Here is an 18,226-nt window from a genome sequence, read left to right as displayed (position 1 = left end):
ACATACAATGCAGTCAAGATAGTATCTTCAATAAATGGTGTTGGGAAAATTGGACAGATATATGCAAGAAAATGAAACTAGACCACCAACTTACACCATACACAAAAATAAACTCAAAATGGATAAATGACTTAAATGTACGTCAGGAAACCATAAAAATTCTAGAAGAATCCAAAGGCAACAAAATCTCAGACATATGCCGAAGCAATTTCTTCACTGAAACAGCTCCTAGGGCACTTGAAACTAAAGAGAAAATGAACAAATGGGACTACGTCAAAATAAAAAGCTTCTGCACAGCAAAAGAAACCATCAACAAAACAACGAGAAAACCCACTGTGTGGGAAAACATATTTGCCAAGGTCATATCTGATAAGGGCCTAATCTCCAAAATTTATAGGGAACTCATACAACTTAACGAAGGGAAGATAAACAATCCAATCAAAACATGGGCAAAGTACCTAAATAGACACCTTTCAAAAGAGGACATTCAGAAAGCCAAGAGACATATGAAAACATGCTCAAAGTCACTAATCATCTGAGAGATGCAAATCAATGCAACAATGAGGTACCATCTCACACCTGTCAGACTGGCTATCATCAACAAATCAACAAACGACAAGTGCTGGAGAGGATGTGGAGAAAAAGGAACACTTGTGCACTGCTGGTGGGAATGCAGACTGGTGCAGCCACTATGGAAGACAGTATGGAGTTTCCTCAAATAACTACAAATGGAACTCCCATTTGACCCTGTGATCCCACTTCTAGGAATATATCCCAGGAAACCAGAAACACCAATCAGAAAGGATATATGCACCCCTATGTTCATAGCAGCACAATTCACCATAGCTAAGATCTGGAAACAGCCTAAGTTCCCATCAGTAGGTGAATGGATTAGAAAACTGTGGTACATCTACACGATGCAATACTATGCTGCTCTAAAAAGGAAGGAACTCTCACCATTTGCAAAGGCATGGATGGAACTGGAGAGCATTATGCTAAGTGAAATAAGCCAGTCAATGAAGGAAAAATACCACATGATCTCACTCATTCATGGATAATAGAGACCATTATAAACTTTTGAACAATAATAGATACAGAGGCAGAGCTGCCTCAAACAGATTGTCAAACTGCAGCGGGAAGGCCGGGGAGGGTTAGGGGACAGGAGGTAGGGGGGTAAGAGATCAACTAAAGGACTTGTATGCATGCATATAAGCATAACCAATGGATATAAGAAAAAAAATAAAAATAAAATTGGGTCTTTGTGTGGGTTGCTAAAATTAATAAAGTTTTAGGTTAGTTGAGATTGTATTTCATGTTTAATTTTCTCTATTTTTAAAACTTATTGAACTACTAATTACCCTTAATAGTTGTAAAGAAATGATTTGATACTTTAAAATTAAACAAGTGGTGGTCAGCTACTACATGGTTTATTAATTTCATTTACTTCAATGAGGGAAGTGATAACATGGTAGAGAAGTATGGAAAATAACTGGAAAAACTTGTCCTGGTCAACAAAATTATGGCTGTCATAAAAATGCTGTGCCTGAAATGATAAATAGGGGAATGTTTTTAAATTAAAACATTTAATATTAAAGTTCAGATAATAATATTAAATGAGAATTGTGAACTCTAAAAAGTTAAGTGAATGCTTATTTTTTGCAATGATATGGAATGGTAGTTGAAAAAGCTATCAAACCAAAAGATAGCAATCACCAACTTTATATTCAAGTGTGTCACCTTAAAATATGCTGCTATTTTCATAAACATATAAAATAAATAAGATATTTAGAACCAAATAGTCTAACGATTCTGTTTTCCATTTTAAAAATGTTTTTTTTCTAATAGTAAACTAACAGTTTTACACATTAATACTAAAATTTATTAGGTCATCTTGTATAGATAATTGAGCAAACTTTTGCTACTTATTTTTGCTACTTATTGAGCCTTAATTTTAATTATTATAATCACTACCTTGAATATATCCTCCACTATGTTGCTCCTGTTCACTTAGCAAAACTACAACCCTGGTTTAATACAATACTTAGTGTAAAAAATGCCTGCATTCATGCAGTTGAACATGGCTGGGGAAAATTCAGGGGTGGGTAAAAGTAGGCTTGCAGTTGTAAGTACAGAAAGCAGTTGATTCTTGCAATATTTATTTATTAATTATTGTATTTTCTTCCATAAAAAACCTGTAAACATACTTTTGCCCACTTCTGTAATAATGCTTAGCAGTCTCACTTTCAATTCATGACCGTGAATCTTAAGAGGCATTCAATACTGACCAGTATTCAAACTGTATTTATTGAGCCTTCCATTCTACCAGTTTCCCAGATAACTTTCATACTTTTTATTCTCTCTGCCAAACTCTAACCACTCCTATTCATCCTCATTGTCATCTATTAACATTATTTCCTATCTCACAGAGAAAATTGAAACAATCAGAAGAAAACTGTCATAGGTTCTCCCTACCCGCCCCCCACCTAATTATTGGCATCTGTGCTCATGTACTCTGCTCTTTTTTTTGTTTGAATACATTCTTAATGCTCCTAGCTAACATCAGCCCTTCCACTAGTGTATAAGATACCATTCCTCCTCAGTTACTAAAGGATATTCTTTAAGAAAATCTCCCCTTTCCCATCCTCAATCAGCAGGAAAAATATTTTGTTACTTCTCTCATCTTATCAAAACAAAACAAATTGCTTTTCTGCCCTGGGCCCAGAAGGGTGATGTGGCTGGGGCTTCGCTGGCCTCACTATGTCTTCCATTTAAAATTTTCAGTCAGTTGACTGTAATATTGCTGCTTATATGTACCTATGCTTATATCTGATCCTTGGCATCCAGCCTCTTGGACAGAAATAAAACTGAATTGTTGGGTATATTTTGGAAGTGCACCAGAACTGGTGAACAGAAGAGTTCTTATGTTGCAGTATGCTGTATAGTGATGGCCTTCAGCATCCTATTCATACATTAGCTTGGAAAAATACCTGAATTTAATTGCCATCAGATTTTAATATAAAAAGGGGACGTATCTGCAGAAAATAATATAAAGAATGGATAACTTTGTTTCAACATTGAATGAAATAAATTCCCAGCTGCTCTTCTCTATTTTGTTATTGGACCAATGTTCTATATAATTAGGATATAACCATTTAATACTCAAAGAGTTTGTAGCAATCAATCTCAGTACTGTCACTAGAATATTACATTCTGCAAATGTCATTTCATTGTGTCCAATACCAGTGTTTTGTGAGGTATATCTAAGGCACATAGTAAAAAAAATTGGTAAACCATTCAAGTTCCTTTCACTGTGACTTGGAAATGATATATCCTTATAAATTGAGACTGTATATTGAACTAGCTTTTTTATTGGAAAAAAGAATTCAATTTGTGTTGCTAATGGTTGCAATCATATTTAATACTACTTGCTTTACCTCTGGTAACACCATTTTGAGCATTAACCAGAGTACCTCTATTCATTTTTAAAATTTTATTTAGTGCATGTGTCCTTATCCCCACATTACCCCCCGTCCCCCCCTCCCACTCATTCCCTCACCATCTTGTTGTCTGCGTCCATTGGTTAAGCCTATATGCTAGCATATAAGCCCTTTGGCTGATCTCTCCCCCTTACCCCCACCCTCCCCTACCTTCCCTCGGAGGTTTGATGGTCTGATTGATGCTTCTCTGTCTCTGGATCTGTTTTTGTTCATCAGTTTATGTTGTTCATTATATGCCACAAATGAGTGATATCATGTGATATTTATCTTTCTCTGACAGGCTTATTTCACTTAGCATAATGCTCTCCAGTTCCATCCATGCTGTTGCAAATGGTAAGAACTCCTTTTTTCCCGCCACGTAATATTCCATTGTGTAGATGTACCAAAGTTTTTTAATCCATTCATCTGCTGATGGGCACTTAGGCTGTTTCCAAATATTAGCCATGGTGAATTGTGCTCCTATGAACATAGGGGTGTATATATCCTTTCTAATTAGTGTTTCTAGTTTCTTGGGATATATTCCTAGAAGTGGGATTATTGGGTCAAATGGCAGTTCTATTTTTATTTATTTATTTTTTATTTTTTTAAATAAATCTTTATTGTTCAGATTATTACAGTTGTTCCTCTTTTTTCCCCCCATAGCTCCCCTCCACCCAGTTCACACCCCACCCAAGGCGCTTACCCTCCCACTGTCCTCATCCACAGGTGTAAGATTTCTGTCCAGTCTCTTCCCACACCCCCCACACCCCTTTCTCCCCGGAGAGTTGTCACTCCACTCCCTTTCTATGCCCCTGATTCTATTATATTCACCAGTTTATTCGGTTCATCAGATTTTTTATTCACTTGATTTTTAGATTCACTTGTTGATAGATATGTATTTATTGTTCATAATTTTTGTCTTTTTATTTGTTTGTTTTTTATTTATTGCTTAAAGTATTACAAAGGGTATTACATATGTGTCCATTTTTTCCCCTCGCCCTAGACAGTCAGCTAGCCTGCCCTATCCCCCAGTGTCTTATGTCCATTGGTTATGCTTATATGCATGCATACAAGTCCTTTAGTTGATCGCTTACCCCCATACCTCCTGCCCCCCAACCCTCCCCGGCCTTCCCGCTGCAGTTTGACAATCTGTATGAGGCAGCTCTGCCGCTGTATCTATTATTGTTCAAAAGTTTATAATGGTCTCTATTATCCATGAATGAGTGAGATCATGTGGTATTTTTCCGTCATTGACTGGCTTATTTCACTTAGCATGGGATCACAGGGTCAAATGGGAGTTCCATTTGTAGTTTTTTGAGGAAACTCTGTACTGTCTTCCATAGTGGCTGCACCAGTCTGCATTCCCACCAGCAGTGCACAAGTGTTCCTTTTTCTCCACATCCTCTCCAGCACTTGTCGTTTGTTGATTTGTTGATGATAGCCAGTCTGACAGGTGTGGGATGGTACCTCATTGTTGTTTTGATTTGCATCTCTCGGATGATTAGTGACTTTGAGCATGTTTTCATATGTCTCTTGGCTTTCTGAATGTCCTCTTTTGAAAGGTGTCTATTTAGGTCCTTTGCCCATTTCTTGATTGGATTTTTTATCTTCCTTTTGTTAAGTTGTATGAGTTCCCTATAAATTTTGGAGATTAGGCCCTTATCAGATATGACCTTGGCAAATATGTTTTCCCACACAGTGGGTTTTCTCGTTGTTTTGTTGATGGTTTCTTTTGCTGTGCAGAAGCTTTTTATTTTGATGTAGTCCCATTTGTTCATTTTCTCTTTAGTTTCAAGTGCCCTAGGAGCTGTTTCAGTGAAGAAATTGCTTCGGCATATGTCTGAGATTTTGTTGCCTTTGGATTTTTCTAGTATTTGTGTGGTTTCCCGTCGTATATTTAAGTCCTTTATCCATTTTGAGTTTATTTTTGTGTATGGTGTAAGTTGGTGGTCTAGTTTCATTTTCTTGCATGTATCTGTCCAATTTTCCCAACACCATTTATTGAAGATACTATCTTGACTCCATTGTATGTTCTTGCCTCCTTTGTCAAATATTAATTGAGCGTATTCGTTGGGGCTGATTTCTGGGCTCTCTCTTCTATTCCATTGATCTATATGCCTATTCTTGTGCCAGTACCAGACAGTTTTGAGAACGGTGGCTTTGTAATACAGCTTGATATCTGGTATTGAGATTCCACCTACTTTGTTCTTTCTCAGGATCGCTGCAGCTATTCGGGGTCGTTTTTTATTCCAGATGAATTTTTGGAGAGTACGTTCTAGGTCTGTGAAATATGCCATTGGTATTTTAATGGGAAGTGTGTTGAATTTATAGATTGCTTTGGGTAGTATGGACATTTTAATGATGTTGATTCTACCAATCCAAGAACATGGTATATTCTTCCATCTCTTTATGTCTTCCTCTATCTCTTTTTTCAACGTCCTGTAGTTTTCTGAGAAGAGGTCTTCTACCTCTTTGGTTAAGTTTATTCCTAGGTAGCTTAATTTTTTTTTGGTGCGATGGTAAATGGGATTGTTTTTTTTTTGTCTCTCTTTCTGTAAGTTCACTACTGGTGTATAGAAATGCCATAGATTTCTTGGCGTTAATTTTGTATCCTGCTACATTGCCGAATTATTTTATTAAGTCTAATAGTTTATTGATGGAATCTTTAGGGTTTTTTAAGTATAATATCATGTCATCTGCAAATACGGGCAGTTTTACTTCTTCTTTTCCAATTTGGGTGCCTTTTATTTCTTCTTCTTGTCTAATCACAATGACTAATACTTCTAGTACTATGTCAAACAGGAGTGGTGAGAGTGGGCATCCCTGTCTTGTTCCTGTTCTTAGGGGAAATGGTGTTAGTTTTTGTCCATTGAGTATGATGTTGGCTGTGGGTTTGTCATATATGGCTTTTATTATGTTGAGGTATGATCCTTCTGTTCCCACCTTGCTAAGAGTTTTTATCAAAAATGGATGTTGAATTTTGTCAAATGCTTTTACTCCATCAATTAATATGACTATGTGTGTTTTTTTTCCTCTCAATTTGTTTATGTGATGTATCACATTTATTGATTTGCGGATATTGTGCCATTCTTGCATCCATGGGATAAATCCTACTTGGTCATGGTGTATGATCTTTCTGATGTACTGCTGGATCCGATTTGCTAAGATTTTGTTGAGGATTTTGGCATCTATGTTCATGAGGGATTTGTGTTGTCTTTATCTGGTTTGGGCGTTAGGGTGATGCTGGCTTCATAGAATGAGCTTGGAAGTGGTCCTTCCACTTGAATTTTTTGGAATAGTCTGAGAAAGATTGGTTTTAGTTCTTCCTTGAATGTTTGGTAAAACTCCCCTGTGAAGATGTCTGGCCCCAGGCTTTTGTTTGCTGGAAGCTTTTTGATGACTGCTTCATTTTCTTCCATAGTAATTGGCCTATTTAGATTTTTAGATGCTTCCTGATTGAGTCTTGGAAGGTTGTATTTTTCTAGGAATATGTCCATTTCCTCCAGGTTGTCTACTTTGTTGAAGCAGAGTTGTTCATATATTTTTAACATGTTTTTATATTTCTGTGTGGTCTGTTGTTATTTTGTCTCTTTCATTTCTGATTTTGTTTATTTCATTCCTCTCCCTTTGCTTCTTGGTGAGCCTGGCTAGAGGTTCATCAATCCTGTTTATCATTTCAAAGAACCAGCTCTTGGTTTCACAGATTTTTGTAATTTTTTTTTTGGTCTGTATGTCATTTATTTCTGCTTTGATCTTTATTATAGCCTTTCTTGTGCTCACTGTGGGCTTTCCTTGTTTCTCTCTTTCTATTTCTTTGAGTTGTAGAGTTAGATGGTTTACTACCATTTTTTTCTTGTTTTTTGATATAGGCCTGTAGAGCTATAAACTTCCCTCTCAGGACTGCTTTCATTGAGTCCCATAGGTTTTGGATTGTTGTGTTTTCATTGTCATTAGTTTCCTGGTAGTTTTTAATTTCTTCTTTAATCTCATTGCAAACTCAATTAATATTTACTAACATGCAATTCCGCTTCCAAGTGTTTGAGTGTTTTGGGTTGTTTTTGTTGTAGTTTATTTCTAATATTATGCCATTGTGGTATGAGAAGATGCTTGGTATGATTTCATTCTTAATGAATTTGGGGATACTTTGCTTGTGACCCAGTATGTGGTCTATTTTTGAATCTGTCCCATATGCACTTGAGCAGACCGTATATTCCCTGGCTTTGGGGTGAAATGTTCTGAAGATGTCAATAAAGTCCATCTGATCTATTGAGTCATTTAGGATTTTTGTTTCTTTGCTAATTTTTTGTCTAGAGGATTTATCCAGTGATGTCAGTGGTGTATTAAAGTCCCCTACTATGATTTTATTTTTGTTGAACTCTCCCTTGATATCTTCCTGGAGTTTTGTTTTAATGTGTTTTGTTGCTCCTGCATTGTGTGCATATATGTTTGTCAGGGTTATATCTTCTTGTTGTGTTGATCCCTTTACTATTATGAAGTGACCTTCCTTATCTCTTGTTATGGCCCTCACTTTGAGGTCTATTTTGTCAGATATAAGTAGTGCTCCCCCAGCATTTTTTTCTTTTCCATTTGCCTGAAAGTTATTTTTCCATCCTTTCACTTTCAGTCTGTGTGAGTCCCTTGATCTGAGGTGGGTTTCTTGTAGACAGCCTATATATGGGTCATGTTTTTTTTTTTTTTATCAATTCAGCCACTCAATGTCTTTTGATTGGAGCAGTTAGTCCGTTTACATTATTATCGAAAAGTATGTGTTTGTAGCCATTTTTATTTTTTGTGACTGTGATCTTTCTTAGCTTTTTATTTCTTCTTTTTACCCCAGTCCCTTTAGCATTTCTTGCATTTCTGATTTGAAAGTTATAAACTCCCTTAGCCTTTTTTTTTTTTTTTTTGTCTGTGAAGCTTCTTATTTCCCCTTCAATTTCCAACAATTAGCCTTGTTGGATAGAGTATTCTTGGACTCAGTCCCTTGCCTTGCATCACTTTGTAAATTTTCTTCCATCCTCTTCTGGCCAGATGTGTTTCTGATGAGAAATCATTTGATAATCTAATGGGAGATCCTTTATACGTAACTTTCTGTATCTCTCTTGCAGTCTTTAAGATTCTCTCTTTGTCCTGAACATTTGCCATCTTAATTATGATGTGTCTTGGTCTGGGTCTTTTCAGATTCATCTTGTTTGGGACTTTGTGCTTATGTGACTTTTTTCTTCCCCACATTAGGGAAGTTTTCCCACAATATTTCTTCAAATAGGTTTTCTAAGCCTTTTTCCTCTTCCTATTGTTCTGGCACCCCTATTATTCGTATGCTGCTTCTTTTCATGTTGTCCCATAGTTCCCTTAAGCTCTCCTTCTCTCTTGTAATTGTTTTCTCCAATTGCAGTTCAGTATGGTTGTGTTTTTCTTCCCTGTCTTCTAATTCATTAATTCAATCTTCGGCTTCTCATAGTCTATTGTTGAAACTTTCCATGGTGTTTTTTATTGCTGCTATATCAATCTTCATTTCTTCTTGATTTGTACATGAGTTGTTGATTTTTTCATCCATTTCTTCTTGATTCTTGCAAAAGTTGTTGATTTTTTCCTCCATCTGGTGTATGAACTGTAGGACCCTCATTCTGAATTCTTTTTCTGACATATTTCATGCTTCTGTTTTACTTCACTGGTTTCCTGGTGATTCCTCCTTTTCTTTCCTTTGGGGGTTTCTTTGTGTACCCATGTTTGATCTCATTGACAGATCTAGATGTTGAGTCCTTCAGGAGCTGCTCCTTAAGTGGCAGTGGCTCCTCAGGCTGCGATTGCTCCTCGGGCGGTTGTTGGTAACAGCTGCTCCTCAGTTGGTAGCAGCTCCTCTGGTGGGTGCTGTTGGCAGCTGTGGTGGCTCCTCTGGCTGGTTGGTGGAGGCTTCTCGCACAGCTGCTTTTTCTCAGACAGAGGGTGTGCTGATCACGAGGCTGCTGTTCCTTGGATGGATGTGCGCTGCATGCAGCTGCTACTCCTTGAACTGGCACGGACTGCTCGCATGGCTGCTCTTCCTTGGATGGGGGCTGAGTGCACATTTCTGTTGTTCCTATGATGGGGCAGGCTGCTTGTGAGGCTACTGCTCCTTGGAAAGGGGCAGGTTGATTGCAAGGCTGATGCTCCTCAGATGGGGGTGGGCTGATCGTGCTCCTGCTGCTCTTCAGATGGGAGATGGGCTGCTTGTGCCACTGTTCTGTCAGTCCTTGGACGGGAGTGAGCTGCATATGTGGCTGCTTCTCCTTAGACGGAGACGGGCCACTCACCCAGCTGCTGCTCGTTGAACAGGTGTAGGCTGTGTGTGACTCTGCTCCTCGGACCATTGCGGGCTGTGCAGGGCTGCTGCTCTTTAGACGTGGGCAGTCTGCTTGTGTGGCTGCTGCTCCTTGGACTGGGGTGGGCTGCTGCTACTCCTCGAAAGGGGACAGGCTGCTCACAGAACTGCTGCTCCTCAGATGGGGGCGGGCTTCTCACACCGCTGCTGCTCTTCAGATTGGTGCAGGCTTCTCATGCGGCCACTGCTGCTTGTACGAGGGCAGGTTGCTTGTGCAGCTGCTGCTCCTTGGACTGGTGGAGGGTGTGAGCTGTGTGCTGCTGCTGCTCCTCAAATGGAGGCAGGTTGTGTGGGGCTGCTGCTTCTCAGCTGTGGGCAGACTGCTCGTGCGGTTATTGCTCCTTGGATGCGTCGGGCTGCTAGCATTGTTGCTGCTCCTTAGACGGGGAGCAGGCTGCTCACACAGCTGCTGTTCCTTGTACAGGGGTAGGCCACATGAGACTGCTGCTCTTAGGCCTGGGGTGAGCTGCTCGCGGGGCTGATGCTCCTTGGTGAGGAACAGGTTGCTCATGAGTCTGCTGCTCACATGGTTGCAGTGCCTTGGACTAAAGCGTTGGGCCAGTCAGAGCAGAGCATGCTTGAGAACTCACAGGAGCCTGCGCCCAAGGTGGCTGGAGACTCAGCTGAGGTAGCAGGTCCCTGACAAAGGTGGCTGTAGGGGTCACAGGTGTTACATGAGGGCACCTTGGGTGGACGTGAGGCTGGGCTTTCAGTTACATCAGCTCTCCCCTTCGAAAAGGCAAGCCCTCTGAAGAAGAGCTGGAATTTTGGTACTGTTTGCAATGGTAGCAGAGGTTGCCTAGTTAGGCTAGCCAGATTAGCCTGCCCACGAAGGTCCTGCAGGGTCTAACTGTGCCTCACTCACACACACACACACACACACAACCACATACTCCACTTTTGCTCCCTCACTGCTGCCTTCTTCCTGCCTCTGTAGCTGGGTCTAGGGTGTAATTGACCCGTTTGTGGATGAAGTTTCCTCTCCAGGTGTCTGCTTATATGGCTCGTTCTCTAGCACTTTAGCCAGACAAGATAAAATTAACCTGAACAAGACATGACCCAAAGGGAAAAAAGCATGAATGTACTCACGACACAGATAACCCAATATAAGTGACCACCTGAGAAAAGAGAATTAGGGGAGAGAAAAGAGAGCACAAATGATATCTAAGAGAGAAAAAAAGGATAGGAGAGAAAAGAAAAATAAATATATAAAAACACCACAAAACCAATAGATAAACCAAACAAATACAAACACCAAACACCCAGTAAAGAGGTTGGGGGCAGAATCTGTAGAGGCTGAGCTGATATATAGAAAATAAGGTTAAGCATTAGATAAATATGGGGAAGACTTCAATTCAGTATAGAGGAATTAGAAAAGGGATGAGTGGATAAGAAGAGAAAGAAGGGAAACAAAATAATATATTTATAAAAAAATTTATTTAAAAATTGTATAAAAATAGAAAATAGCAAGTAAAAATAAAATTGAATGATGGAAAAATAAGGTGAAAAGAAATAGAAAATAAAGCACCAAACAAAAAAAGGAAAACAGAAAAAATCAAAAAAAGAAGAGCTAACAAAATAATTATAAAAAATAAAATAAAAATAAAAAATTGAAACATCATTCTTTTGGCTGGCATAAGATCCCAGTTTTCTGGAATGTCTGTGATTTTTTTTCTGTTTCTGGGACTGATGGCCTCTTTATAGGCCAGACCTTGTGAACTCCCAGGGACTAATCAGATTTTTTTTAATCCTTTGTACCATTCAGGGTGGAATCTGGGTGTGGCTGTATTCCTTGCCTGGAGACTGGAGGGAGGGGCTATATCTTCAGGAGAAAATGGCTGTCCTGGACCTGGGCTCAGGCGTGACTCAGCACTCAATTTGCTGTCACCTCTCCTGGAACCCTGTACTCCCCAGCCTCTCCCCAGATTCCACTCATCCACACCTTCTCCCGCACCACAGCACGGGTGAGTGTCTGTATCCGAATTGTTCTATGAACAGGGTTCAGTGAAAAAAAACACGCTGGCCACAGAAACAGGAAAGACTGAGTCTCTGTGAGCTCTTCTCTTACTGGCACTGCGTGGTCTAGTCAGCCTTTCAGACTGCCCTCTCTGGGCCCAGTCTTCCATAATTATGGAACTCAGATCTCAAATCTCCCGGCATCAACAGTCCTGCAGATCTCCTTTCCCCAGTCAGAGGCTGTGCCTGTCTCAAGGGACATGGCTGGGTGCCGCACAGTTTCTCTCTGACCCTCTGGGCTCAGAGATCTGGCAAACATTCCTGCCCAGATCCCTGGTTTTTACCTTTCCAGGGGAACTCTGCCCTTCCCCGCTAAAACTATCTCACCACCTGAGTCTCCTTCACCAATTCTGGGTGGATGTTATTCATTTCAACTGCTCATTCTATTTGCTCTCGGACAAGCCTTAGCACACATCTGCCTATTCTGCCACCATCTTGTCTCTCGTCTTCTAAAGAGTTTCTTTACCAATAAAATAGATAATATGCTATTTGGAAATTATGGTGGATTATTTATGCAGTGTAAAAACAGCTTATGTTGAATTTTAAAGTATCAAGTGATATCTGCAAGGTTGAATAAATTGAAAAGTAGAGAATAGAAGAGGAAAAATGGCAGCTGAGTGGCAGATGTATCCTGCGCCTTGTACTGAAGCAGATAGGAGTAAATAAAATAACATCCACCCAGAATTGTCAAATTAGACACAGTTGGTGAATCTAGATCTAAGTCCACAGCCATGAGAGCCTGCACCTAGAAAGGTAGCCTGAATGGCTACCTGAGCTGCATGGTCCTGGGGGGTGAGAAACTCAAAGCTGTGGTTATTTTCCTTCTTTTTATCTTTGCTTTTATTCTCTAAACCAAGGTCTCACCTGAGGCTGTGGTGCAGGTGGAGGTACAGATTTGTGGAGTCTGGGGAGAGGCTGTGGAGGGGAGAAGGACAGGGAGAGGTTACCAAGAATCCCACACTGAGACATACCTGGCCCTCCAAACATAAGCAGCCATTTTTCTCCTGAAGAACCAGCCCCTCTCAGCAGCCTCAAGACAGCTAATACAATCACACTCAGACTGCACCTTGAGGTTTACAAAGGAAATAAAAACTCTGAATAGCCCCAAAGAGCCCTCAAGAACTGGGTTGAAAAGGGGCCATTCTGTCTCATAAAGCAATACAACACCACCCCAACCTAAAGCCCTGTCAGAAACAGAAGATTGAGTGATTAAGATTGAGAGCAGGCAGACAGGCAAAGTGGGCAGATTGGTCCTGTCTGCTTGTAGCCAAGGCTGTGGAGACAGACACAGAAGAGCAATGGATCACTTGGAACTTCAACATGGTGCTCATTACCTATCAGAAAACTAAGAAGTGGTAGACCAGCCCCCTGAGGTATTAAATCTCAGCTGAAGCAACCACGTGAGCAACAGACACGTGAGCGATGGGCTCTTGTCCAGGGAGCATCAGCCCCATGAGCAGCCTGCATCAAGCCTAAGAGCAGCAGCCTCATGTGGTCTGCCCCTGTCCAAGGAGCAGCAGCTGTGTGAGCAGCCCGCTTCCCCGACCAAAGAGCAGAAACCACATGAGCAGTCCAAGCTGTCCGAGGAGAAGTAGCCGCACGAGCAGTCTTCCTACGCCTGAGGAGAGGCAGCCCTGCGTAGCCCGCCCCCATCCGAGGAGCAGCAGCTGTGCACAGCCTGAACCCTGCACTACTTTGAGGAACAGCAGCTGCACAAGTATCTTGCCCTCACCCAAACAGCAGCAGCTGCATGAGCAGCCTGCCCAATCCGAGGAACAGCAGCTGTGTGAGCAGCCCAACCCCATCCGAGGAGCAGCAGTTCTGCGAGCAGTCTGGCCCTATTCGAGGAGCAGCAGCAACACACCCCAGTCTGAGGAACAGCAACCACATGAACAGACAGCCCACATCCGAGGAGTGGCAGCTCTTTGCAGCACGCACTGGTCCAAGGAGCAGAGCCACAACAGCCTGCACCTGTCCAATGAGCAGCAGCCAGTCCTAGGAGCAGTAGCCCCACAATCAACCCACCACATCAGAGGAACAACACCAGCATGCATCCAGCCCCCATTTAAGGATCAGCATCCACATGAGCAGTCTGCCTCAGTTCAAGGAGTAGCAGCTGCTTGTGTAGCCCGCCCCATCCAAGTAACAGCAGCATCGTGATCAGCAAATCCTCTGTCTGAGGAAGAGCAGCTGTGTGTGAAGCCTCCACCAACCAGCCAGAGGAGCCACCACAGCTGTGAACAGCACCCACCACAGGAACTCATGCCAACTGAGGAGCAGCTGCTACCACAACCACCAGAGGAGCAACAACAGCCCGAGGAGTCACTGCCACCCAAGAAGCAGCCACTGAACAACTCAACATCTAGATATGTTGGTGAGATCAAACATGGGTAGACAAAGAAACCCCCAAAGGAAAGAAAAGGAGGACTCGCCAGAAAAGCAGCTAAGTGAAACCGAGGCATGCAGCATGACAGAAAAAGAATTCAGATTAAAGGTCATAGACTGCATAAACCGGATGGAGGAAAAAATCAACAACTTATGCAAGAAGCAAGAAGAAACAGATGAAAAAAATCAATAAATTAAGTAAGAACCAAGAAGAAATGAAGAGTGATATAGCTACAATAAAAAACACCATTGAAAGTTTCAACAGTAGACTAGGAGAAGCGGAAGATTGAATTAATGAATTAGAAGACAGGGAAGAAAAACAAAACCAAACTGAACTGTAATTGGAGAAAAAATTGAAAGACAGGAAGAGAGCCGAAGAGAGCTATGGGACAACATGAAATGAAACAACATACAAATAATAGGGGTGCCAGAACAACAGAAAGAGGAACAAGACTTAGAAAACCTATTTGAAGAAATACTATCAGAAAACTTTCCTGAGGTGGGGAAGAAAAAAGGCACACAAGCACATAGAGTCCCAAACAAGGTGAACCCAAAAAGTCCCACACCAAGACACATCATAATTACCATGACAAATGTTCAGGACAAAGAGAGAATCTAAAAGCCTGTAAGAGAGAGACAGAAAGTTACATACAAGGGATCTCCCATTAGATTATCAAATGATTTCTCAACAGAGACACATCAGGCCAGAAAAGAATGGGCAGAAATTTACAAAGTGATGCAAAAAAAAGGACTGAATGCAAGAATACTCTATCCAGCAAGGCTATCGTCCAAAATTGAAGGGGAAATAAGAAGCTTCAGAGACAAAAAAAGGCTAAGGATGTTTATCACCACCAAGCCAGCAATGCAAGAAATGCTAAAGGTACCGGTGTAAAAAAGAAGAAATAAAAAGCTCAGAAAGAAAACAGCCACAAAAAATAGAAATGGCTACAAACAAGTACCTTTCAATAATAACTTTAAATGTAAATGGACTAAATGCTCCAAACAAAAGACATCGAGTGGCTGAATGGATAAAAAACATGGCCCATACATTTTCTGTCTACAAGAGACCCACTTCAGAAGAAGGGACTTACACAGACTGAAAGTGAAGGAATGGAAAAATATCTTTCAGGAAAATGGAAATGAAACAAAAGCTGGGGTAGCAATGCTAATATCTGACAAAATAGACGTCAAAGTGAAGGCCATAACAAGAGATAAGGAAGGCCACTTCATAATACTAAAAGGAGCAATAAAACAAGAGGATATAAACCTGATAAACATATATGCAACCAATGCAGGAACACCCAAATACATAAAGAACTCCTGGAAGATATCAAGGGAGAGATCAACAACAATACCATCATATTAGGGGACTTTAATACATCACTGACATCACTGGATAAATCATCTAGACAAAAAATCGGCAAAGAAACAGCAATCCTAAATGACTCACTAGATCAGATGGACCTAATTTACATCTTCAGAACATTTTACCCCAAAGCCATGAAATATACGTTCTTCTCAAGTGCTCATGGGACATATTCAAAAATAGACCACATATTGGGTCACAAACAAAGTCTCCTCAAATTCAAGAAGATTGAAATCATACCAAGCATCTTCTCAGACCACAAGGGCATAATATTAGTAATAAAATATAATAAAGACAACTCAAAATACTCAAACACTTGGAAGCTGAATATCATGTTATTAAATATTGATTAGGTTACCAATGAGATCAAAGAAGAAATTAAAAACATCCTGAAAACTAATGACAATGAAAACACAACAATCCATAACCTATGGGACACAATGAAAGCAGTCCTGAGAGGGAAGTTTATGGCTCTACAGGCCTATCTCAACAAACAATAAAAAATGGTTGTAGATCATCTAAATCTACATCTCAAAGAATTAGAAAGAGAGCAACAAGAAAAGCCCCAAGTGGGCAGAAGGAAGGAGATAATAAAGATTAGAGCAGAAATAAATGACATAGAGACCAAAAAAATAATACAGAAAATCAATGAAACCAAGAGCTGGTTCTTTGAAAGGATAAACAAGATTGACAAACCTCTACCCAGGCTCACCAAGAAGCAAAGAGAGAGGACCCAAATAAACAAAATCGGAAATGATAGAGGCGAAATAACAACAGAACCACAGAAATACAAATGATTGTTAAAAAATACCATGGACAGCTGTACTCCAACAAACTAGACAACCTGGAGGAAATGGACAAATTCCTAGAAAAATACAACATTCCAAAACTCAATCAGGAAGAATCTAAAAATCTCAACAGGCCAATAACTATGGAAGAAATTGAAGCAGTCATCAAAAAGCTTCCAGCAAACAAAAGCCCAGGACCAGATGGCTTCACGGGGGAGTTTTACCAAACATTCAAGGAAGAACTAAAACCTATCCTCCTCTGACTACTACAAAAAATCAAAGAGGAAGGATCACTTCCAAGCTCATTCTATGAAGCCAGCATCACCCTAATACCAAAACCAGGTAAAGACAACACAATGAAAGAGAATTACAGGCCAATATCCCTCATGAACATAGATGCCAAAATCCTCAACAAAATCTTAGCAAATCGGATCCAGCAGTACATCAGAAAGCTCATACACATGACCAAGTAGGATTTATCCGAGGGATGCAAGGATGGTACAATATCCGCAAATGAATAGACGTGAAAGATCACATAAACAAATTGAATGAGAAAAACCACATAGTCATAAAAATTGGTGCAGAAAAAGCATTTGACAAAATTCAACATCCATTTTTCATAAAAACTCTCAGCAATGTGGGAATAGAAGGATCATACCTCAACATAATAAAAGCCATATATGACAAACCCACAGCCAACATCATACTCAATGGACAAAAACTAACACCATTTCCACTAAGAACAGGAACAAGACAGGGATGCCCACTCTCACCACTCCTGTTCGACATAGTACTGGAAGTATTAGCCATTGCAATTAGACAAGAAGAAATAAAAGGCAACCAAATTGGAAAAGAAGAAGTAAAACTGTCCTTATTTGCAGATGACATGATATTATACATAAAAAACCCTAAAGACTCCATCAAAAAAACTATTAGACATAATAAATGAATTCGGCAATATAGCAGGATACAAAATTAACACTAAGAAATCTAATGGCATTTCTATACTCCAATGGTGAACTTACAGAAAGAGAGCCTAAAACAACAATCCCATTTACCATCGCACCAAAAAAAAATTAAGCTACCTAGGAATAAATTTAACTAAAGAGGTAAAAGACCTCTACTCCGAAAACTACAGGACGTTGAAAAAAATAGAGGAAGACATAAACCGATGGAAGAACATACCATGCTCTAGCATTTGTAGAATCAACATCATTAAAATGTCCGTACTACCCAACGCGATCTATAAATTCAATGCACTTCCCATTAAAGTATCAATAGCATATTTCACAGACCTACAATGAACTCTCCAAAAATTCATCTGAAATAATAAATTTGCCGAATGGCTGCAGCGATCCTGAGAAAGAACAAAGTTGGTGAGATCTCAATCCCAGGTATCAAGTTGTATTATAAAGCCACTGTTCTCAAAACTTCCTTGTACTGGCACAAGAACAGACATATAGATCAATGGAATAGAAGAGAGAGCCCAGAAATCGGCCTGAACCAATATGCTCAATTAATATTTGACAAAGGAGGCAAGAACATGCAATGGTGTTAAGATAGTCTCTTCAATAAATGGTGTTGGGAAAATTGGACAGATACATGCAAGAAAATGAAACTAGACTACCAACTTACACCATACACAGAAATAAACTCAAAATGGATAAAAGACTTAAATATATGACAGGAAACCATAAAAATACTAGAAGAATCCAAAGGCAACAAAATCTCAGACATATGCCGAAGCAATTTCTTCACTGATACAGCTCCTAGGGCATTGTCAACTAAAGAGAAAATTTAAAAAAAAATGGAACTACATCAAAATAAAAAGCTT

The sequence above is a fragment of the Myotis daubentonii genome, chromosome X (genome assembly GCF_963259705.1).
Source record: "Myotis daubentonii chromosome X, mMyoDau2.1, whole genome shotgun sequence".
In the NCBI taxonomy this organism is placed as follows: Eukaryota; Metazoa; Chordata; class Mammalia; order Chiroptera; family Vespertilionidae; genus Myotis; species Myotis daubentonii.
Note: the sequence above shows the minus strand (reverse complement) of the source record.